The sequence below is a fragment of the Canis lupus genome, chromosome 24, assembly GCF_003254725.2.
Source record: "Canis lupus dingo isolate Sandy chromosome 24, ASM325472v2, whole genome shotgun sequence".
Lineage (NCBI taxonomy): Eukaryota > Metazoa > Chordata > Mammalia > Carnivora > Canidae > Canis > Canis lupus.
The window spans coordinates 16229238-16254550 of NC_064266.1; the positions used below are offsets into that span (position 1 = coordinate 16229238).

Consider the following 25313-nt stretch of genomic DNA (forward strand, 5'->3'; position numbering starts at 1 on the left):
ACAAACATCTGCTAAAAGTGCTTAATAAAGGTACAGATGAAGTGCACCAAGATGCACCTTTTTTAAATAATAAATTTATTTTTTATTGGTGTTCAACTTGCCAACATATAGAATAACACCCAGTGCTCATCCCATCAAGTGCCCCCCTCAGTGCCTGCCACCCAGTCACCCCCACCCCTGGCCCTCCTCCCCTTCCATCACCCCTAGTTCGTTTCCCAGAGTTAGGAGTCTCTCATGTTCTGTCTCCCTTTCTGATATTTCCCACTCATTTCTTCTCCCTTCCCTTATATTCCCTTTCACTATTATTTATATTCCCCAAATGAATGAGAACATATAATGTTTGTCCTTCTCCGACTGACTTACTTCACTCAGCATAATACCCTCCAGTTCCATCCACGTCGAAGCAAATGGTGGGTATTTGTCGTTTCCAATGGCTGAGGAATATTCCATCGGATACATAGACCACAGCTTCTTTATCCATTCATCTTTCGGTGGACACCGAGGCTCCTTCCACAGTGTGGCTATTGTGGACATTGCTGCTATGAACATCGGGGTGCAGGGGTCCCGGCGTTTCACTGCACCTGTATCTTTGGGGTAAATCCCCAGCAGTGCAATTGCTGGGTCGTAGGGCAGGTCTATTTGCAACTCTTTGAGGAGCCTCCACACAGTTTCCCGAGTGGCGGCACCAGTCACGTCCCCAGCAGCAGCGCAGGAGGACCGCCAGGGGCCGCGGCGTCCGTGGGCAGAGGAAGGGCGCCGGCTCCGTGCTCCGAGCGGCGCGGCTACACCAAGGGCATCGTGAAGGACATCATCCAGCACCCGGGCCGCGGGGCACCCCTCGCCGAGGTCGTCTTCTGGGATCCGGACCGGTTGAAGGAGCGGACGGAGCTGCTCAGCGCCGCCGAGGGCGGACACACCGGCCAGTTCGTGCGCTGCGGCAAGAAAGCCCAGCGCCGCAGGGCATGTGCTCCCGGTGGGCACTGTGCCCGGGGCCCGTCGTGTGCTGTCTGGAGAGCCTGGTGGCAGGGGCAAGCTCGCCCGAGCCTCCGGGAACTAGGCGACCGTCATCTCCCACAACCCGGAGACCAAGAAGACCCGAGTGAAGCTGCCGTCGGGTTCAAAGAAGGTCATTTCTCTGCCGCCAGAGCCTGGTGGCCGTGGTCGCTGGACCGGGCCGCGCCGACAAGCCCCTTCTGAAGGCTGCCGCGCCTACCGCAAGTACAAGGCAAAGAGGAATTGCTGGCCACGTGTGCGGGGTGTGGCCATGAACCCCGTGGAGCATCCCTCCCGAGGTGGCAACCACCAGCACACGGGCAAACCCTCTACTACCCGCAGAGATGCCCCTGCCGGCCGCAAGGTGGGTCTCACTGCTGCCCGCCGGACTGGGCGTCTCCGGGGAACCAAGACGTGCAGGAGAAGGAGAACTAGGCTTGAGGGACTTAATAAAGTGTGTCCTTTTGCCAAAAAAAAAAAAAAAGAAAGAAGAAAAGAAAGAAGAAAGAAGAAAAGAAAGAAAGAAAGAAAGAAAGAAAGAAAGAAAGAAAGAAAGAGAAAGAAGAAAGAAAGAAAAGAAAGAAAGAAAGAAAGAAAGAAAGAAAGAAAGAAGAAAGAAAGAAAAAGAAAAGAAAGAAAGAAAGAAAGAAAGAAAGAAAGAAAGAAAGAAAGAAAGAAGAAAGAAAGAAAAAGAAAAGAAAGAAAGAAGAAAGAAAGAAAGAAAGAAAGAAAGAAAGAAAGAAAGAAAGAAAGAAAGAAAGAAATCTGGAAGTGGTGTGGGAGAGGACATATGCTTCTTGTCTATCCAGCAGTCCTTCCAATGGGGAATCACCTTTCTCTTCTCATTGTAGTTGTGTTTGCTCTATGTAGTATGCAGAATAAAGGTCCCCCAAAGATATCCATATCACAATCCATGGGACCTATAAATATGTACATTGGAGGCAAAAGGGAATTAAGGTTGTGGAAGGAATGAAGATCACTGGTCAGCTGACTTTAATGTGGAAGATTATCCAGTGGGATTATAATCCTCTGGATTATCCAGTGGACCGAATGTAATCACCATGTCCTTTTAAGTGGAAGAAGGGAGACAGAACTTGAACTACAAAGATGACAGCATGACATGGATGTTACTGGCTTCAAAAGTGGAAAAATTGGGCACAAGCCGTGACATGCAAGAGTATTCTATAAGGTGGAGAAGGCAAGGAAATGGATTGTCCTCTAGAGCCTCTAAAAGGAAGGCTGGCCAACACCCTGATTTTAGCCCAGCATTTCCTATTTTAGACTTCTGACCTCTAGAACTGTAAGATAATAAACTTGTTATTTTAAGCCACTAAGTTTGTGGTAAATTATCATAGCAGTGATGAGAAACCAATACACTCCATCTGATTTGAGACTGACTGGGCCAATTTGTCACCCCAGGGATGGGATCATGACCTAGTCATTCATGTCCCAGGCCACAGTGATTCATGCAAGAACAAGCACATGATCTAGGCAGGATCTAGCCTCTCCCAGGGCTAATGGGAAAGATGCATCCTTAACTGGGATATGCTGTGGCCTCCATTGTCCTTCCACTGACCCTTGCGATTATAGGCCTCCCACCAAGACTGCAGCAAAGGGAGTGAAAGCAACGAGGATGTCTGCCTGTGGGAAGCTTTCAAGAGCTGAGCCTGGAAGTGATGGATTTCACATCTGCCAAACTTCCTTTAATCAGACCAAAATCCCAGGGTTCCACCCCACATCAGGAGACACTGGGAAATGTGGTCAGGAAGCCCCAGGAGGTAGAGGAAAAGAATTTCAGGAATAGCTAGGCATTTCTGACTCATTAGCTTGAAATCCTTCCCTTTCTAACCCAACTGGAATTTATATTCATCCCCATAGATTCATCATGAACATAATCACTTATTTGAATATGTCTGCTCAAATTCTACTTTTCCAGAAAGAGCAACAGTGACCACCTTTCCTCTAGCTCCTCTTGGGTACCAGTATTTTTGTTTTCACAATGTTTATCAAGGAATAGAGAAAGGGCAGCTGCTGAGGTTAAGAGAGTGCTATCAGAAAACCCGAGGGATTTTTTCCACCCACACATGCATTTCCCCACAGATAGCATATCTGTCCCCAAAGAAACCTGGCTCTGACTCAATGAGGTTCAGCACCAGGGTGAGCCACAGCTCTTAATGGGGATGTGTGGGGTGGAAGAGGACTGAGGACCACGCTGTACATTTATCACCCAGGCAAGCAAATCTGGTCAGAACTTTTACTTGTATGAATTTATTATCAGATAATTGTGTATCATGCCACACAAGTCAGATCATGACCCCTAGAATATAGCCACACTTAATAAAGCCCTCTATAACTGCAACTACGTGTCAGATTATACTTGTTACTTTCTTTCTTCCTTCCTTCATTTCTTTTTCTTTCTTTCTTATTTTTTTTTTAATTTTTATTTATTTATGATAGTCACAGAGAGAGAGAGAGAGGCAGAGACATAGGCAGAGGGAGAAGCAGGCTCCATGCACCGGGAGCCTGATGTGGGATTCGATCCGGGGTCTCCAGGATCGTGCCCTGGGCCAAAGGCAGGCGCCAAACCGCTGCGCTACCCAGGGATCCCCTTTCTTTCTTATTTTTAAAAGATTTTATTTATTTATTTATTTATTTGAGAGTGACTGTGAGTGGGGGAGGTATGGGGGAGGAACAGGGAGGAAGGGAGAAGGATAAGCAGACTGTACACTGAGTGCAGAACCCAACTTGGGGGCTTGATCCCAGGACCCTGTGATCATAACCCGAGATCAAAACCGAGAGTCAAATGCATAGTCAACTGAGCCACCCAGAGGCCCCTATTTTGTGTGTGTGTGTGTGTGTGTGTGTGTGTGTGTGTGTGTGTGGACTTATTGCAGGCCTGGTGAAGTATGTGGACCTCTTTCTTAGAATAATGTTTGAAATTCATAAAACAAAATATTTAAGGATACAAAGGAAACCAATTATATTGAAATGCGCCTACCAAAACATTTAAAAATAAACAAATGTTTGTTATATATGCCTCTTTTTTTAAGATTTATTTATTCATTTTAGGTGGGTGGGGGGCAAAGGGAGAAGGAGAGAGAATGTACAGTTGAGTGGTATTAAGTATATACATATCACTGTGCAACCATCACCACTATAATCTCCACAGCATTTTTCATCTTGCAGAATTGAAACTCTGTGCCTATTATACAATAAATCCTCTTTACCCCTTCCCTCATCTCCTGGCAACTACTGTTCTACTTCCTTTCTCTATGAGTTTGACTACTCATAGAGTAGTGTACCTCTGGCAGGAACACCTTCTCTGGTCTGTGCCTGGTAAACCTCACCCCTTGCACATGTGTAGGTGTCCTACCCCTACCTCTGGGCCCCGACTGGTTCAGAAGTTCATGCCACCCACACTTCAAGGGGCCAACACCTGCAACTTTCTGCCTGAGAGCTTTTTGAAGTTTCTGGTAGCTGCTCTGCATACATACACGACACACCAGAAGTATCAGGAAATTAATGCCCCCAGAAAAAAGCTCTTAGCTGATGATGAGAGGAGTTGGTCATCCTCCTGTCCTATTGATCCTCAAATATGACAGTTCTGAGGCATAGTCTACACTGTTTCCCTGCTCCTCTTTCCCCTGAAAGGATTGAACACTGTTTGCCTACAACGGGTCACTCACTTGGTGATTCATTTTTATTGTTTTCTTACCTTCCCCTGCCTCACTTTCTTGTTCCTCTGCTAATATTTCCTGGGATTATCACCTAAAACAGCTACCTGCCCTCAAATCTTTGTTTTGGGGCAAGTTTCCCAGGAAGTCTGAAGTGAGACACTGCTCCTTCAAAACACCATTCAAACTCCTCCTTCCTCAGAAAGACTTCTCCACTCTCCCTCACAGTTGGCTGCTCCCTCCTCTGCCCATAGTCTGGGGCACACTCCTTGAAGTTCATATGGCTCATATTGCCAGGCTGTGGTCAGTTTACACATCGGGTGTATAGGGTTTCTATTGCCGCTGTAATGAATGACCACACAGAGGCTTAAAGCAACACCCATTTCTTATCTCACAGTTCTGTAGGTCAGAAGTCCAGGCATAGCATGGCTCAGCTGGATCCCTTGCTTCAAGTCTCACAAAGCTGCAATCAAGGCACTGGCAGGTCTTTATTCCCTTCTGGAGAGCCCGGGGATAGATTGACGTCTAAGCCCAATCAGGTTGTTGGCCAAGTTGTTTCTCATGGTGGTAGGACTGGGGTCCCAGTTTCCTTTCTGGTCGTCACCCAAGAGCCAGTCTTTGCTCCTTTGAGAGACTTCTTGGGTTACTTAGGCTTTCCAACTACCCCACCTCGTCCCCCCCAGTGCAGTAAAGTAGGTCAGATCTTCCTTATAGCTTCAACCTCTCCTACTTCTTCTGCTATGTCTCTCTGATTCCAGCGAGAGAAAGTTCCCTGCTTATAAGGCTTTACGTGATTAGGTTAGGCTCAGATGATCCAAGACAATCCTGTTTGAAGATCCTTACCCTTAATTCCATCCACAGTCTCTTTCGTCTTGAAATGTAACATATTTACAAATTGCAGGGATTTGGAAGTGGACATCTTTGGGGGCCGTTGGGCTTACCACATCGTCTTCCCCCACTCTGTCAGTTACCTATTTCTTCTTAAAGAAAATTCAGTGGCTTAAACCAACAAATATTTTGCATCCTTATGATTCCATAGCTGGGACTGGGCTCGGCTCAACATTTCTTCTGCTGTGGTGCCAGTGAGACAAAGCCTCAGAGTCCCACAACAGGAAGCCATGTTGAAAAGTCTTCCTCTCCTCCCTCCCTGCCTCACCTTCCCTACTTCCTCCTTTGGGCTTTCTGTGATCTCCTCTCAAAGAAAAGGCTTAAACTTGTGTCTTTACCTTAGGGCTTAGACCTAATGCTTTCCTTATTGTTCCTGTTACTTGCTGGGGTTGTCTTCTCACCATGTTTCTCCCTGCTCTCAATCTATCTGGAAGTATGTCACCTTTGCAAAATGTTTTCTGTTCTCATCCAAAACACAATCAGATCCAATTCCTGCCTTACCTGATGGCCCAGACCCCAGGCCTTCTTATGATCAAAAGTCAGTCTTTCTAACTACATCTGTCCTGCTTCAGCCGTGTGTGTCCTCACGGTTTGAGAAAAATAGTCCAATCACCTAAATAAACTTCATGCTAGGCTATAGACTTTCATTTCCTACTTTTTTCTATTACATTCTGTAACTTCCTTTCCCACCCCCACCCCCAAACTCCTGGCCTGAGCCTGAAAGGACTGGCTGGTAATTTCTGTTGCTTGATGAAGAAAGCCCTGTTTCCAGCCAGAATTTCCTCTTCTGTTACGTAAGGATCCAGCAGCCATTTCTTCCTGATGCTGTACAAGCAGTTTACATCAAGCTGTGTCTACATACAGCGAAAGAACAATTGCAGAAAGCTTAACCACTGAGCCACCCAGGTGCCCCTACAAGTTTGGGTTTTGTTTTGCTATTTGGCTTCCACGTAGAAGTGAGGACATTCTGTGTTTAGACTATACCTGTGCAGAGGGACTCTGATCCTAAGCTTTCTGCAATTGTAGATCTTACCATAGAAATGGTAACTATGTTGGGACTGTTGTGCCCAAGATTGCGAATCTGAGAAACCACCAAGGAGCCGACACCGATGCAAGTGCATGAGGGTTTATTAGCAAGCTCAAGCTTGGGTCCAAGTATACCCCACACAGCGGTGCAGGGACTTGGACCCCCGAGGTGGGTTACAGCTGGGTTTTTTATAGGCTGGTCTAGGGGATTTTCAGAAGGGGTGGAGGAATTTCTCAAGTTCTGTTTACATTCTGATATGGGGCTTAAGGGCATTGAGCTCTGTTCTCATTCTAATATGGGACTTTCTACCACGGGCGTAGGCTCTGTTGTCTTTCTGATATGGGATTCCTTGCGAGGACATTGAGGACATTCTGCAGTTTTTCCTATAAAGTTCAGCTCTTATTCACAGGGGCCTAAGATGGCTGTACTTGTGCTAATGCTACACCTGAGGTGGAATGGCCTTGATTTTTCTCGGCCTCCACAGGGACACCTGGTTAAGCATCTGCCTTTGGCTCAGGTCATGATCCTGGGATACTGGGATCAAGTCTCAGATTAGAAAAAGAGATCAGATTTGTGGTCCCTAGAGGCTGGGACTGGAGAGTGAGAAAATTGGAAGCAGGTGGCCAAACCGTACACATTTCCAGTTATAAGATAAGTCAGTACTGAGGATGTAATGTACAACATGATGACTGTATTTACCACTGCTGTAGGATACATAGGAAAGCTGATAAGAGACTAAATCTGTAAAAATTCTCATCAAGAGCAAAAAAAAAAATTTATAACTATATGAAATGAGTGGGTGTTGGCAAAACTTTCTTGGTAATTATTTCACAATATATGTAAATCAAGTTATTATGTTGTACACCTTAAAGTTGCACAGTGTTATATGTTAATTATATCTCAATAAAACACAAAAGTTAGGATTAAAGAGCCATGATTTAAAACCTTAAGGGGGGGATAAGTGAAATAGGTGATGGGGATTAAGTAGTGCACTTGTCATAATGAGAACTGGGTGTGATGTATGGAAGTGCTGAATCACTATATTGTACAAGTGAGACCAATATAAAACTATATGTTGACTAGATTGGAATTAAAATTTAAAAAATAAATAAATAGGGGCACCTGAGTGGCTCAGTCAGTTGAGCAGCCAACTCCAGATTTCGGCTTGGGGCATGATCTCAGGGTCAGGGGATCAAGCCCCACATCAGGCTCTGCACTCACCAGGGAGTCTGCTTGAGATTCTTTCTCTCTGCCCCCTAAAATAAATAAATAAATCTTTTTAATAAATAAACAAATAAATAAAATCCTTAAAATAGTAATAATAATAAATCACTGAGGAGAGAATTATGGTTGGTTAATTTTTTTCTTTTTATTTTCTTTTATTTCTTGAAATTTTACAATGGTCATGTTTTACCTTTATGATCAGAGGAACAATAAGGGGATTTCTTTAAAAGATTAATTGTCCAATCAGCCTGTTTAATACCTAATATGGAATAAAAATCCTATCTTAGATTAATCAGCCTCTTCCCTTTCCAAAGTGGTTAACCTGAGGCCATCTGGTTATTTAGTGGCTGACTAGGGCGTCTAATTCCTGGGATGACCCAATACATTGGTCATTCTTAACGTGGAAACCCCAGAAACTAACTCTGAGAGGAAGACTCAGAGTAATAGTTATGTGGGAGGTGATCCCAGGAAGCCCAGGGGGAGGACAGGAGGGAGGAAATGGGAAACCGCCAATCAAGTGAATTACCGAGGGACTACCATTGGGAGAGACAGAGTTATGTCTGCTGGGGAGTAAATGGATGGACTTTTTTTTTTTTAAGATTTTATTTATTTATTTTTAATATTTTAAAAATTTTATTTATTTATTCATGAGAGACACAGAGAGAGAGAGGTAGAGACACAGGCAGAGGGAGAAGCAGGCCCCATACAGGGAGCTCGACGTGGGAGTCGATCACGAGACTCCAGGATCACGCCATGAGCCAAAGGCAGGCACTTAACCACCGAGCCACTCAGGCGTCCCTTAAGATTTTATTTTATTATTTTATTTTGTTTTATTTTATTTTTTAAGATTTTATTTTAAACTAATCTCTACACCCGTTATGGGGCTCAAACTTACAACCCTGGATGGTTTTCTGCATGGATTTTGTTTTGTTTTTTTAAGTTTTCATTTATCTTTTTGAGGGAGAGTGAAAGCGAGATCACAGATTGAGAGGGAGAACCAGATACCTTGCTGAGCGGAAAGCCTGATGCAGGGCTCAATCCCAGGACTCTGAGATCATGACCTGAGCCAAAGGCAGAGGCTCAACCGACTGAGCCATCCAGGTGCACTTCTGCATGGATTTTGATTTTCAAATTGTCCTTCAAGGTCCAAAAGAACTTGTTATACAGGAAGAAGGGGAGGAAGTTTGTGAAACTTCTTTCAAATATTAAATACTCTATAAAGTATTGTATAATTCTGTCTTTAAGTATACCAAAATAGTGTATAAAATAATAATCATAACTAGTATACCTACTATTATAACTAGTATATCTACTATTATAAGAACTCTTTTTCTTACTTCATTTCCCATAAAACCAATTAGCCAAAATACAACTTACTCCCAAATCAAAACAACTTTTTTGAGTATTGACTGATTAAAAAAAAATTTTTTTTAAATATTCAGTAGAAATTCTTTATTTGAGCCTGTGGGAAAAGACATTTGATTGATCTAGATCGTTGCCTTGCTCCGAGGAAAATGTTGTCACTCATCCAGAAAGTGTGTGTCTCTTCTCTGGGGACCAGGGCTCCACCAGGGCAGAGGACTGAAGCACCACAAAGGGGTTGCCTTAAGGCAGCAGCAGAGTATAAAGTAGTCACACGTGAGGACACCCAGGATGACAAAACAACTTGCTATCTATCTACGTAAATGTGTCGGAGATAGGAATGTACAGTGGAATCTTTTCTCAAGCAAAAAAATAAATAAATGTCAACATAGCACAATCACATCGTTATCTGTCTTATACATGGAAAAGCAAATGTCACATTTCTCTGACATAAAAACATGAAACTGGCCTACAGTTTTCTGAGTAGTTTTGCAACACTGCCAGGTGTTTGCTCTTCTTCCAGGATATTAAACTGGCCCCCAACCATTACTGACCTTTAAACTGAAAGCATAATGTGGACTGTTTGTTAGAAATTGGTGATAGTGAAAATACAACATCGAAGTGGTGACATTTCTGTTTTACAATTTTAGGGGAGTGATTTCCCTTTCATATAGCTCTGGTATTTCATAATCAATTTAATGGCAAGTTAAAATTATTTGGAATGAAAAAGTCATAAATTTGTATTTTAATTTTTTTAAAAGATTTTTATTTATTTATTTGGCAGAGAGAGAGTGTGCACACATAAGCAGGGGGAGGGGCAGAGGGAGAGGGAGAAGCAGGCTTCCTGAGAAGTAGGGAGCCCAATGTGGGGCTCAATCCCAGGACCCTGGGATAATGACCTGAGCCCAAGGCAGGCACTTAACAGACTGAGCCACCCAGGTGCCGCCAAATTTGGATTTTAATCAGATCATATTCTCTGATTTTTTGGGGGTGGTAAAACAAATGCCAAGAATGCCAAGAGTCTATAATGTATTTTAGTTTTTTTTTGTTTGTTTGTTTTTGTTTTTAGCAATCTCTACACCCAACATGGGGCTTGAACTCACAACCCCAAGATCAAGAGTTGTATGCCCTTCCAACTGAGCCTGCTCGATGCCCTAAGAATGCCAAGAGTTCTATGATAGAAACTGAATCTATTTCTCACCCCAAGTCTGAAATTCTCAGTCTCCTCCCCAAGAGGTAACCATTTCTTGTTTTAGAATATGGTCTCTAAAATATCCCATGAGCACATAAGTATGCTATAGCTTTAAAAATTTTAAACAAACACAAACTTTCTAACACCTGTGGTTTCAGAGTATCTTTTTTTCCAAATATTCTCTTTTTTCCTTCTTTTTAAAAATATCCATTCTTTCTTATGTAGAAAAAAAATCTTGGAGCTCATTTTCTAAATGACTTGCATTTCAATACACTCTCTTGAAAATGACAAGGAAACATGAGAAACCAAGACTGGTTTTAGATGTTTTCTTATGAATAAATAAGTTAGCAAGTGTTTGTTCATGAAAGCACCTACATGTGCTCTGGCCTTCATGAGCTGTATGTGTAGAAAACTCAAGGAACAGAAGATGTGAGGAATCAACAAAAGGCATATTTTGTAATGACTGCTATGAACATTGGTAGCGTTAACATGTGCCTCTTAGTAATAATATTCTGTTGGGACTTCAATGTCACTATTGGGGATTATGAGGCATAACAAAGTAAATAGTGCTCTTTAACAGGGAAATGCAAATTAAAATAACAAGGAACTATGATTTCAGAGCCATTAGGTTGGCAAAGTTTTCTAGTCCAATCATCTGTGGTAAGAGTGGGGAATTCAGGGGCATCTGGGTGGCTCAGTGGTTGAGCATCTGCCTTTGGCTCAGGCTATGATCCCAGGGTTATGGGATCAAGTCCCGCATCAGGCTCCCTGCAGGGAGCCTGCTTCTCCCTCTGCCTGTGTCTCTGCCTCTCTCTCTGTCTCTCTCTCTCTCTCTGTCATGAATAAATAAATAAAATCTTTAAAAAAAAAAAAAAGAGTGGAGAATCAGAAATGGGGGCTTTCATCTCTGGCCTATGGAAGTGAAAATTGGAATAATTATAATAGGGGGCAATTTTGCAATACTTTAGTAATGTTAATGTGTACATCACCTCAACTCAACAAACACACTTTTATGTATATACCCAAGCGAGTTTTCCACCAATGTGGGTCAGCCATCTCTAAGTAAGCCTGTTCATTGATTGCAGTATTGCTTATAATTGTAAAGTGATGGGATACTATAGAGCAGTTAAGAAATGAATGTATGAATTGGAGCTACATTTTTTTCAGCATGGGTAAAGTATCAAAAATATAATGGTGAATGAAAAAATCAAGCTGCAAAAGCACATGTAAAAATCTAACACCATTTAAGTACATTTGTGAGCCATACAATCAATACTTTGTTTTGTTTTGGATACATATGCTCCACTGTCAGATCCATCCTCCAGCCTTCTCCACCATGCTCTGGCGATGGGACACTTTGAGAACTTCATTAGGGGGGCACTTGGGTAGTTCAGTCGGGTAAGTAATCGAATAAAATATTAAGTTCCTTTGGCTCAGGACATGATCCCTAGGTCCTGGGATTGAGTCCCACATCGGGCTGCCTGCTCAGCGTGGAGTCTGCCTCTGTCTTTCCCTCTGCCCCTCCCTTTGCTTGTTCTCTCTCTCACTCTCAAATAAATAAAATCTTGAAAAACAAACAAACAAAAAAAACAGTTCTTTAGGGAGCTCTCTTCCTGTTGCTTTAGTTGGGTTCATCCAATTGGAGGCACCAATAGGAGTCTGAGGGGAGGAGGAGAAGAAGGCTGGGGATTAACTCTGTCCACCGACTGCCTGCTGCCTCCTTAGCAGGCTGCATTTGTTCACTGAACACCAGAGCTGCCATCAGGTAGCCAGCTCCTGGGACGGCAGGTCTATCTCGGTACTTCTAACAAGTCCCTCCAAGTCTTAACATGATGATGACTCCCTTCAGTTGCTACCCCCAAGGTACTTCACCATCCCATGTGAGTTTTCTCATCACAGTCTACACATTTGCCAGTAGAATCTTTATTAGACTACCTCAGTTAGCTTATTGCATGTGCCTGCCACGGTCCTGAATGAGGCACGTATTTATGTGGAAAGATTTAAAACTATGCCTGCTAATGTTATACACTCAGTTCAGGAGACAGGTCATCTCTGCAAAGGGAAGTAAAATTAAGGATGGAGGAGTAGAGGAGGGGAGAACTTTAGCTCTACAAAGTTTTTTTTTTTTTTAATAAAATTTTAAAAATCACAGCAAAAGCTATTATGTGTAAGTACTTTATATCAGTGAAATCTGGGTGATTAATACATGAGTGTTCTATGACATTTTGACCTAAGTATTTCTAAAGATGTTTGCTTTTTTCTTTTTTTAAAGATTTTATTTATTCATGAGACACAGAGAGAGGCAGAAATACAAGCAGAGGGAGAAGCAGGGTCCATGCAGGGAGCCTGAAGCAGGACTTGATTCCGGGTTCCCCGGGATCATGCCGTGGGCCGAAGGCGGCGCTAAACCGCTGAGCCACCCGCCCTGCCCCAAGATATTTTCTTTTAATAACAAGCTTTAGAAAATGAGATGCTGCTTCAAAGAGATCTACACAAGAGTGTTAACATGGGCCCAAGGCATGCTGAACCTGATGGGACATTCTTCTCCCTCACCCTGGAATCTCTCTTCACCAGTTTTTCTTCCAAAGACTCAAGAAAAATTCTGCACAATTGGATGAGAACATTCCATCCTCTTTGCTTGAAGGTTATGAGACAGTGCAGAAGTGCAATTAAAATGAACACACATGACGAAAACAAGATAAAATCAGCCCCCGTTCAACTCTGGAAGGCATCATGGTGGGTGACAGCCAGTGTGTTAACAGGACATCATTTAGGGATGCCTGGCTGGCTCAGTGCGTAGAGCATGTAACTCTTGATCTGAGGGTTGTGAGTTCCAGCCCCAGGTTGAGTGTAGAGATTACTTAAAAATAAAGTCTTGGGGATCCCTGGGTGGCTCAGCAGTTTAGTGCCTGCCTTTGGCCCAGGGCGTGATCCTGGAGTCCCGGGATCGAGTCCCACATCGGGCTCTCTGCATGGAGCCTGCTTCTCCTTCTGCCTGTGTCTCTGCCTCTCTCTCTGTGTGTGTCTCAAATAAATAAATAAATAAATAAATAAATAAATAAATAAATAAATAAATAAATAAATATTTAAAAATACATAAAAATTAAAAAAATAAAGTCTTAAGGGGCACCTGGGTGGCTCAGTCAGTTGAGCATCTGCCTTTTAATTTCAGCTCAGGTCACGGTCTCAGGGTTGTGAGATGGAGCCCTGAGAGATGTGGAATGTGAGATGGAGAAGCAGACTCCTGCTCTCTATCTCTCTGCCCTTCCCTATCCCTTGTGTGTACTCTCTCTCGCTCTCTAAAAATAAATAAATAAAATCTTTTAAAAAAATAAAATAAAATCTTTAAAAAAAGACAGATCATTTGTATCGTCTGATCTCTACAAAGTAGTCCTAACCACAGCCTGAACTCATGTTGCTAAGGAAGTTGCTTGTATAGCCAAAATAGACACAAGACAATATCGAAAGTTACACAATTGGTCAACTTCCCTGAGAAAAACATTTATAACTCTCAAAAATTTAGAGCTCAGAGTCAAAGGCTGTGTTGCCTTGCCTTTAAGTACGCGTGGTTGCAGTTTTAAGGTTTTTAAATATTTGTATTGCTTTCCATGGTATTTACGCAAGTTAATTTATTGCTGTGAAAAAGTAAACAACACGAAGTGTAGAGTTGACAGGACAAGTCCTCTTGTCTGTTCCAGTCCCACCCAAGCCTCTCCCTTCCTCAGAAATAAACACTGCAAAAAAAGAAAGAAAGAAAGAAAGAGAAAGAAAAAGAAAGAAAGAAGAAAGAAAGAAAGAAAGAAAGAAAGAAAGAAAGAAAGAAAGAAAGAAAGAAAGAAAGAAAGAAAGAAAGAAGAAAGAAAGAAAGAAAGAAAGAAAGAAGAAAGAAAGAAAGAAAGAAAGAAAGAAAGAAAGAAAGAAAGAAAGAAAGAGAGAAAGAAAGACTGCTATTAATGTGGTGTGTTTTTTCCTGGGCCATTTTCCATGTGTGTATATTATCTCTAATATTAAAGCTTTGGTATCATTCTTGGTCTTTTACAACTTGTTTTTCTCATCTAATATATAAGAGCTAGTGGCACTGGTTGATACATGAGATGAATGTAATTCAAATGCTTTACTTAATTCCCATTAAAAACAAAAAAACAAACAAACAAAAACCTCTAAGAGGCATACACCATCATTTCCCCCATTTTACAAAAGGGGAAGTGGAAACATAGAAAACCTCCCTGAGGGCAGCCCTGGTGGCTCAGCGGGTTTGGCACCGCCTTCGGTCCAGGGCGTGATCCCGGAGACCCTGGATCGGGTCCCCACGTCGGGTCCCCACGTCGGGCTCCCTGCATGGAGTCTGCTTCTCCCTCTGCCTGTGTCTCTGCATCTCTCTCTCTCTCTGTGTCTCTATGAACAAATAAATAAAATGTTTAAAAAAAAAAAAAAGAAAAAAGAAAACCCACCTGAGCCCAGACAGCCAGGCAATGTGAGCACCACGATTTGAATCCAGGCAGGCAGTGTTAAAGCCCTCATTGGGTACCTCTGTGCTATACTGCCTTTATCTTTATAAGATCTTGTTATGTCACTCCACCTAGGTCTTCCTAAGTCTTTTTAGATACTGCATGGTTTCCAATGGAATGGATTAACCATAGTTTATGTAACCATTCTCTGATGCCAAAGATTTGTGTTCTTTCCAGTATTTTGTGACTCTTGCCTCTTCTTGTACATACATGGGTAACTAGTTCTTCAGGCTAAAATCGGAATGCAGAGTACGTCTACTTTATGTTTTGACATATGCCACTAAATTGTCTTCAGAAAGTGCTCTGCCAATTTTATTTTATTATTTATCTACTTACTTACTTATTTTTATTGTGACAAGTATACTCTAATTCCCAGTACTTATTTCATCCATCCCCCAGTCCACTTTCCGTTTGGTAAACATCAGTTTGTTCTCTATAGTTAAGAATCTATTTATTGGTTTGTCTCTCTTTCTTTTTTCCCTTTGTTTTATTTCCTAAATTCCACAGATGAGTGAAATCATATGGTATTTATCTTTCTCTGACTTATTTTGCATAGCACTATACTCTCTAGCTTTATCCATGTTATTGCAAATGGCAAGACTTTATTCTTTTTATGGCTGGATAATATTCCTTTTTTTAAAAGATTTTATTCATTTATTCATGAGAGACACAGAAAGAGAGAGGCAGAGACACAGACAGAGGAGAGAAGCAGGCTCCATGCAGGAAGCCCAATATGGGATCAATACTAGGACTCCAGGATCACTCCCTGAGCCAAAGGCAGACAGACACTTAACTGCTGAGCCACCCAGGCATCCCTGGATAATATTCTAAAGAAGATGTGAATATTATCCAATATATATATTCCCCACATCTTTTTTACTTATTCATCTATCGATGGACACTTAGACTGCTTCCATAATTTGGCTATTGTAAGTAATGCTGCTATAAACATAGGGGTGCATGTATTCTTTTGAATTAGTTTTTTTGTATTCTTTGGGTAAATACTTGGTAGTGGGACTGCTGGATCATAGGGTAGTTCTATTTTTAGCTTTTTGAGGAACCTCCATAATATTTCCACAGTAGCTGTACCACTTTGCATTTCCACCAACAGTGCACAAGGGTTCCTTTTTCTCCACATCCTTACCAACTCTTGTTGTTTCTTATGTTTTCTATTTTAGCCATTCTGACAGATATGAGGTAATATCTCATTGTAGTGGTTTTGATTTGTATTTCCCCGGTGATGAATGATGTTGAACATCTTTTCATGTGTCTGTTGGCCATGGTAACGTCCTCTTTGGAGAAATGTCTGTTCATAACATCTGTCCATTTTTTAACTGTATTATTTATTTTTTGGGTGTTGAGTTGTATAAGTTCCTTATATATTTTGGATATTAACCCTTTATCAGATCTCATTTGCAAATATCTTCTCCCATTTAGTAGATTATCTTTTAGCTTTGTTGACTATTTCCTTTGCTGTGCATAAGCTTTTTATTTTGATGTAGTCCCAATGGTTTATTTTTGTTTTGTTTCCCTTACCTCAGGAGACATATCTAGAAAAATGTTGCTATAGCCGATATCAGGACAAATTACTGCCTGTGATCTCCTATAGGATTTTTTATGGTTCCAGATCTCACACCAAAGTCTTTAATCCATTTTGAGTTTTCTTTTGTACAGTAAGAAAGTAGTATAGTTTCATTCTTTTGCATATAGCTGTTCATTTTCCCAGCACCATTTGAAGAGGAACTGCCAATTTTACAAGTACATATCCACATATATGCTCTGCCAATTTTACAAGTACTTATCCTCACAGACCCTGGGCACTATTAGCCTTTTACAGTTTTTAAGAGAATTCATACCTTCACAAAGTCTGGATATTACCAATATTAATATTAGTAGTTTCCTAAACTGTTAGGCAATAATAAAATTTCATTAGTGGTCGTAGTTTTTATTTTCTTCATTTTTAGTGACATTAAGATCTTTTTATATGTTTATTGGACATTTTAATTTTGACTTTCTATAAGTTGCTGTTATCTTTTTTTAAAGATGTTTTTATTTATTTTAGAGAGAGAGAGAGCACAGTGGGGAGGGCAAAGGAAGAGGGAGAGAGAGAATGTTAAGCAGGTTCCACACTCAGCTTAGAGCCTGACGTGGGGCTCAATCTCAAGACCCTGAGATCAGGATCTGTGCCAAAATCAAGAATTGGACACTTAACTGACTGTGCCACCCAGGCGCCCCTGCTGTTATCTTTGTCCACCTTTTTATTAGATTGTTTTCTTTTTCTAATTGATTTGTGTGATATACATAACAATCAAAATTTTCGTCCTGCTATACGTACTGCAATTGTTTTCTCCAGTCTATCCTTTGCCTTTTACGTTTATTTTTGCTATCTTTTGACTCAAGAAGTATTTCATATTTATAAAGACAAGTTCATCAGTCTTCTTTTAGTTTCTGAGGTCTTCCTCACTCTCGACTTTTAGTATATGTGCTGCCGAAGCGAGCACTACTTTCGACTTTTAGAAAAAAAGAAAGGAAAAAGAAAAAAAAAGACGTAATATGTGGTTATTGCACTATGGATAAGGCAAAAGTAAAAACAAAAGTTATAATCCTATCCTCCAGATACAAACCAAAAAATGTTAATGTTTTGGGTATTTCCTATTAATGTTATAAATTAGGGGTATTTTAATTATACCCCTGGGTGGGTTATAATTATACCACTGGGTGGCTCAGTGGTTGAGACTGTGCCTTTGGCTCAGGCTGTGATCTTGGGGTCCTGGGATTGAGTCTCGCATTAGGCTCCCCTATAGGGAGTCTTAAATAAAATTTTTAAAAATCTTAAAAAAAAATTTAAACATTTAAAACAAAATATTTAATTATTTTTTTAAAAAGATTTTATTTATTTATTCATGAGAGACACAGAGAGAGAAGCAGAGACATAGGCAGAGGGAGAAGCAGGCTCCATGCAGGAAGCTCAATGTGGGACTGCATCCCAGGACTCCAGGATCACGCCCTGGGCCGAAGGCAGATGCTCAACCACTGAGCCACCCAGGGATCCCAAATGTTTAGATATTTTAAATTAATACCCCATTAACATTATAAATTATTTTTTATAAAGAAAAATGGTTTTTTTTTAATAAAAATGTTCTGGTTTTACTATCTTTTAATGTTTAATGTTTTAAGATACTCAAGACTGTAGGGTAACTAATACATATCAAGGAAAACACTGAGTCCTTGCCAATCTGGGCTGGAGAAATATAAAGGGGACATTTTTAAGCCATTGGTAGAATTTACCTTTTCGATTTCAAGGTGAGAGGAAGAATCCTGAGGAACATAGGCAGCTGCATTTGTTGGAAAGATGCCTTTGCCTCCATTAGGACCCTCTACCCCCAGACATCTCTGTTACCCTTAGTGTTGTAAGTGGGTAACCAAGGCCGCTAGACTCCACCCGCCACCCCTCCATCACAGGCTCCATCTGAGCACTTATGCCTCATATATCATCTGGAACTGTCTGAGCCCCCAATTCTCCTGAGTCTCATTTGCTCTCTTGCTTCAGGCACTAAAGAGGCTGGGCATAGTTTCCATTGTTTTCAGAGGGGACTTGCACTAACTGAGCTCCTGAGGCTGTTAGAAAAATATATGACTTTGTAGCACTAAGAGATGGGGGACATTTTCAGGGGGAAAATGTATTTTAGAAGTATCTTCTCTCTCAAGTCCAATCAGCACACAAACCTCATTACAACAAAGTAAAGAAAACATTCATTGCTCCATTACCACATGTTTTCACATTCTTGATGCCTTCCAACAAAAGCAGTATGTTTAAAAGAACAGCTTAATTTCCTTCTTCTCACCTAAAATCACACAGTACAGGACAACTTCTCTGCTGGTGAATTTCACTGGCGTGTGTTAAGCACTACTATTCCAATACACGTGTTCACTTCTGTCTCTGCATGTGATCTCTCTCTGGCTATTAAGTCAGCCATGCTTTAATTCATGTATGCTGCCAATTCATTGGGAAGTCTAGGTAGAGGGGTACTGAAAATTCTATTTTCAGGGCTCAGTCCTTTGAGTGGCCAACTCTTGATTCTGGCTCAGGTCATGATCTCAGAGTCCTGGAACTGAGCCCCACGTTGGGCTCTGTGCTCAGTACAGAGTCGGCGTGGGTCTCTTGCTTCCTCTCTCTTTGCCCCTCCCCCTCCTGCTTGCATTCTTTCTCTCTAAGTAAATTTTTAAAAATTTTTAAAAAGAGAGAGAATTCTATTTTATCCAATCAGATTTTCAACCATGCTTTTTTGAGTGTCCTTCTCCCTTCCTGAATGATACCTACAGCAAAAGCTATTAGTACCTTGATCCTATGGCTCTCACCTTTCACACCAAGTGCTTTTTGATGCAAGCACTTGGAATTTCCACCTGAGCTAACTCCTAGGAGGACAGGGAATTAACATGTCTGAAGGCAGCCCTCAACCAGTGACAGATGGGAATTGGTGGATGAATATCCCAGGGGTCTTCCTCCTCAGTAGGACAACTCTGAGGTATGCTCTTCATGCTCTCCCAGAAGTCCCTGTGGGAATGAGGGCCAGTTTCCCGTTCTTTACTAACATATCCATGGCTTCCCTCCTTTCTCCGTGTTGCTTCCCTACTCCCGTACAGGTGCTTCCTGGGATCCTCTCCCAAATAAATTGTGTGCATGTCCTTGTGTTTTGGTCTGCTTCTATTGGAAGCCTACAGCAATACTTATACAATCCATACTCAGCATTTAACTGTAGCTGGCTGGGTGGGCACCTGACTATGCCAATTGGATTCTCTTTATGGGATTTTCATATTGGAACACAGAGGCTATTGTTTAGTGTTTGTAGGAGGCTGGGGCTCTCACATGTGAATTCAGGAGCTCTGCGGGGTCATTGTGTGCACAAGTGTGCAGACGCAAAGAAAACCAGTCTGGGGAGTGGGAGTGAGGGGGGTGAGAGAGATAAGAGTGGGCAAGAGAATCAGAGAGGAGAGATGGCTTCCTGTTCCGGGCTCCCTCCCTTTCCTGTAGCCCTCCTACATCCACTCCTGGTCTGTGAATTATGTCTATAGAAGTATAAGAAATTCCCCCTCTTCTCTCAAAATAGCTTAAATAACTTGTTACAAACTATCAAACAATGGGTTAACATAGAAGAAGTTCATCACAAAGTTAGACACACCCTCTCACAGAGCTGGAAATCTACACCTAGAACTCTCCCGCTCCTCACACCCTCCACCCTTCCCAGCCTCCTTCTCTGCTATTGGGACTTCTGAGGAGTCTCTGACTTTTGACCTCCTCTTGTGTTACTGGCTTCCTGGGAGGGCTCCTTCAGGTAAGGTCTGCCACTGGTGGGCCCCCAGAGTTGGGGGGCTTTGTTGAGAGGGTACATGTGATAATTTTGGAGTGCTGCGTAATTTCATCTGAACACTTTATGCCATGGAAGACTGACTTCAGGCAGGGGCAATCATGTTTCCCTTCAGCCTCCAGGCCTTACGCTCTCTCTGGGTGAAGCATCTCCTTGTTAGACACCTACTTGGGAAGCCCTTGGTATAGACCTCTACCGTATTTTGTGCTCTCTCATAAGAGAGATCCCTTGAGGTTCTCTTTCATGCCCGCAGGCTAAGGGAAATGGGGATAAGTAAAAGTCTTCCCACCCTCTCCTTTTGAGGCATGCTACAGTATGGTCACTGCTTATATAGTATAGTCTGCCTTGTGAAGCCTCCCTGTTTCAGAATTGTCTATTCAAGAAGCACTGATCTCTAAGTTCATGAGAACTCTCAAATTCCAGGGGTCATATGTTAACTCTCCCAAGAGTCATAAACGACCACAACGATTGTCTGATACCCACCCCACCCCACCCCCCACCCAACCTGTTCCTCTTCTCATCTCAGCTAATGGCAATTCCATCATTCCAATCACTTGGACCAAAACCCTCTTGACTCTTCTCTTTTCCCATAACCCATATCCAATATGAGAGCAAATCTTGTCACTCCCACCTTCAAGATATATCCAGAATCCAGCCACTTCTAACTACCATTGCTATTATCATCTCCTGTCTAAATCACTGTAATGTCCTAACACATCTTCCTTACTCCCTGTATCAGTTATCCATTATCATCATGAAGATGCATGAAGAAACAGCCATAAAACCTTAGTGGCATACAACAATGATGCATCTGGGGTTAACTAGGGATCAGCTGGGTGGCTCTTATTCATGCCTGGTGGTTAGCTGGTTGGGTTGACTGCCATTACTTTGGATTCATTCAATCAGCCGAAGCAAGTAATAGGATTAAGCTCAGAGTCAGAGTGCGTGATCTATTCCAAATTACATGGCTGAAATCAAACCAAGTGGCAGGGAAATGCATGCTACCTCTTGCTGGGAGGAGCAGCAATGTGACATGGCAAAGAATGTGGATAAGAGAAGTGAGGAACTGGGACCTCTAATGCAAGCAGCCTCCCACATCTCTGTCTTGTGACTATTCCATTGGCACATCACTTCTCTGCTTAAAACCTTCCCACAGTTATAAAACTCTTGGGAAAAAATCAGAGGAAAAGCTTCAGGCACTGGGTTTGGTAATGATTTCTTAAATATAACACCAAAAGCACAGCCAACAAAAGTAAAAATAGACAAATTGAACTCCATTAAGATTAAAGACTTCTGGGCACGAAAGGATACCATCAACAGAGTGAAAAGGCAACCTATGGAATGAGAGAAAATATTTGCAAATCATATATATCTGGCAAGAGGCTAATATTCCATAATATATAAAGAATCCCTGAAACTCAACAAGAAAACAAACAACCCAACTCAAAAACGGGCAAAGGACTTGAATAAACATTTCTCCAAAGAAAATATACAAATGGCCAACAAGAACATGAAAAAGATGTTCAACATCAGCAATCCCTGGGGAGATGCAAATCAAACCACAGTGAGATACCACCTTATAACCATTAGGATGGCTACAAAACAAAACCAAACCCCAGAAAATAGCAAGTATTGACAAGGATGTAGAGAAACTGGAACACTTATGCATTGTTAGTGGGAATGTAAAATAATGCAGTCACTGTGGAAAACAGTATAGTGATTTCTAAAACAAATTAAATAGAATTACCATGTGATCTAGCAATTCCACTTCTGGATATATAGCCAAAAAATTTTTAAAATAACTGTACATTCATGTTCATAGCAGCACTATTCACAATAGCCAAAAGATGGAAGCAACCTAAATGTCCATCAATGGATGAAGAGATAAACCTTACTGTGGTCTACCCATACAATGGAATGATATTCTGCCTTAAAAAGAAAGGAAATTCAGATACATGCTACAATGTATAAAGATAAGTCTGGAGGATATTATGCTCAGTGAAATAAGCAGTCACAAAAAAAAAGATAAATACTATCTGATTCCACTTATATGAGGTACCTAGAGTAGCCAAAATTATAAAAACATAAAGTAGAAGGGTGGTTGCCAGGGGCTGGAGGAGCAGGGCCAGTGGGGAATGTAGAGTTTCATTTTTACAACACGAAAGAGTTCTGGGAGTTGGTTACTCAACACTGTGACTGGGCTTCACACTATTGAACGGTACATTTGAAAATGGTTACAAGGTAAATGTTGTGTTATGTATATTTTACCACAATGAAAACCAAACCCTCCTTTGACACCAAGAACCTTTTCCTTATCCTCCCTCTATCACCTGCACCATCTCCTCCAACACTGCTTTCCCACATTACCTCCTCTCGGTTCCTAAGCTGTGCCAGGCAGTCCAGAGGCAAGCATGTGCCTGGAAGGTTCCTGCCTGGAATGCTCTTGCTTAAGAGGGCTGCACGCTCACTCCTTCACCTACTTCAGGGTCTTCTCAAGTGTCACCTTCTCCGTGAGTCTTACCTGCAAATGTTTATCTAAAATGTCAGCCCCTGCCTTTTCCTGCTTTAGTTGTTCCCACCAAGCTTTATCTCCATCTAACATTCCACACATTTTACTTACTGTCTTATCTTATTTTCTGTTTTCCCAGTAGACTTCCAGTTAGGCAAGAGATTCCCAGAGGGCAGGGATTGTCTGCGTTTTGTTTTGTTTTGCTTTGTTTTTCCTGTTGAATTCCAGAGTTTAAAGCATTGTATCATGCACCGGTAGGAACCTGTGTGTGTTCAACGTTCTCCAAAGAAATAGAATATATAAAATCTACATATTTGCAGGGCACCTGGGTAGCTCAGTGGTTGAGCATCTGCCTTTGACTTGGGTACTGACCCTGGGGTCCGGGAATCAAGTCCCGCATCAGGCTCCCCCTATACCTTTATCTGTGTCTATAGCTATCTTAGTCCATTGGGACTGCTGCTATAACAAACTACTTAGACTCAGGGACTTAGAAACAACAGACATTCATTTCTCACACTTCTAGAGGCTGGGAAGTCCAAAATTAAGGTGCTGGCAGATTTGGTGTCTGATGAGAACCCACTTCCTGGTTCATAGGCAGCTGTCTTCTCACTGTGTCCCAACAAGGCACAAGGGGCAAGGGAGCTTCCTAAGCTCTTTTATAAGGACACATGAAGGTTCTACCCTCATGACCTAATCACTTCCCAAAAGCCCCACCTCCTTAAAACCATCATTTTGAGGGCTAGGATTTCAGTGTATGACTTTTGGGGGGGATGCAAAGATTCAGCAAGACAGCCTCACACGTGGTCTTTCATTTGTCCTTTTTTTTTTTTTAAGATTTTATTTATTTATTTATGAGAGACACACAGAGAGAGAGAGGCAGAGACACAGGCAGAGGGAGAAGCAGGCCCCATGCAGGGAGCCCGACGTGGGACTTGATCCTGGGTCTCCAGGATCATGCCCTGGGCCAAAGGTGATGCCAAACCACCGAGCCATCTGGGCTGCCCCTCATTTGTCCTTAAATCAAGGAGTGATCTGCCAAAGTCAGGACAACTACTGGACCCAGTGTGGCTCATTCCAGTACAGGACAGTACCCAAACTTATGACACATTGGACTAGGATACTTGGCTCTTCAGCTAGCAGGGCAAATGCAACAGCTCTTGGACAGCAAGGTCCCCAAATATCCCAGATGCAAAGCACTTGGCAACTTCACACAACAGCTGACATCCCAAGTCCAGACCACTTGACACCAATTGATGCCATAGGAGGGAGGGGTGTTTCTCCATTTGATTAGAATCTATGGCATGTCCACAAAAGCTCTGGACCTGGCATACCTTCCTTGAGCTATGAAAGGAAAGGAGGTAGGACTGCCCGCCTTTCTGTTTGCTAGTTTTTCTTTTCTCTAATAAGGCTGATTCCTTAGCCCATTCTTTTTTTTTTTAATAAATTATTTATTTATTTATGATAGTCACACACACAGAGAGAGAGAGGCAGAGACACAGGCAGAGGGAGAAGCAGGCTCCATGCACCGGGAGCCCGACGTGGGACTCGATCCCGGGTCTCCAGGATCGCGCCCTGGGCCAAAGGCAGGCGCCAAACTGCTGCGCCACCCAGGGATCCCCTCCTTAGCCCATCTGTATGAGACTGTAGAATTGGTTCCTACCCTTTATATGACAGATGTCAACCCTGCAAGACCCCACCCTGGCAAGGTAGTAGCTTTGTAAACATGTACAGCTGCTTTTATCACTCAAGATCAACTAAATAGGCCCAAACACTAGAATTTTTTACATGCTGTGGACCTCGTTATATTAGGGGAAACCTATGGGCTCCTTCTCAGAATAGCATTTTTATAAGCGTAAAATGAAATGCATACATTTACAAAGGAACTCTCTTATAGTGGAAGAGCGAAATCAAAATATTAAGAAAACAAGTCTGTGATATAATAATGTATTTGCTTCCATGTTAATACATTCAACAACAAGATATGGCAATGGGTCTAATGACCACAGTAATCCAAAATAGTAACAAGAGTAATCTTTTCCTCCAGATTTTGCTCTCTCCCAGTCCTCACCTTTATGATCTCTAAAGATTTTCTCAGAAAAGAATCCCTTTACCTGGTTTCTCATGTTTGAAAAGAGTCTGTCTTCTCTAGTAACAGCAATAGTTCGTTTTCCCATTACCAGAATGCAAATAGTTTAAAATCCATTGTTAGGGCCACTAGGAAGTCATTGAATTCCAACAGCCCTATACTGGAACGACCATATGAGCAAATGCTAGCTAAGATGTTAGATGGTAGCACCTTAAGTTGTATCCTTCTCAGAGGCATTGACATTGTACTAGAGTTGTTTCTACATGTATTTAGAATGGAGATTTATTTCTAAATTTTATTCCATACATGTTCACTAGAATAGCTAAGATCACAAAGGTTGACAAAACCAATTGTTGACAAGGATGTAAAGCAATTGGAACTCTTGTACATTGCTGGTAGGAATGCAAAATGGAAGAGCTGCTTTAGAAAATAGTGGGGCAGCTTTTCATACGTTGAATGAAAACTTACCATGGTGAAACATACC

At 41.9% G+C, this 25313-nt stretch overlaps 1 pseudogene; it reads left to right on the forward strand.

Annotated features, from left to right (window-relative positions):
• Nucleotides 1-444: 444 nt before the first annotated feature.
• Nucleotides 445-4592, forward strand: LOC112673444 (60S ribosomal protein L8-like; annotated as a pseudogene).
• The last annotated feature ends 20721 nt before the right edge of the window (nt 4593-25313 follow it).